Genomic DNA, 207 nt, shown 5'->3' on the forward strand with positions numbered 1-207 from the left:
TACCCCCAAATCCGATTTCAGAGCCGGAGATCTTATATACGACTCGCCATGCAGCTCCGTGGCTCCTTCTGTAAGAAACGTTTAATGTATTAGCGGGGGCTTTACTGAGCTAGTGCTCGGGAGTGAGGGAGACGGTCCATGTCCGCAGCTTGGAAAACATTCCGGTGTTTGGAGCTAGCGCCTGGATTTGGGCAAAGTCCAATTCAG

This window comes from Haliaeetus leucocephalus, unplaced genomic scaffold, assembly GCF_000737465.1.
Source record: "Haliaeetus leucocephalus isolate CR32 unplaced genomic scaffold, Haliaeetus_leucocephalus-4.0 Scaffold68, whole genome shotgun sequence".
NCBI lineage: Eukaryota > Metazoa > Chordata > Aves > Accipitriformes > Accipitridae > Haliaeetus > Haliaeetus leucocephalus.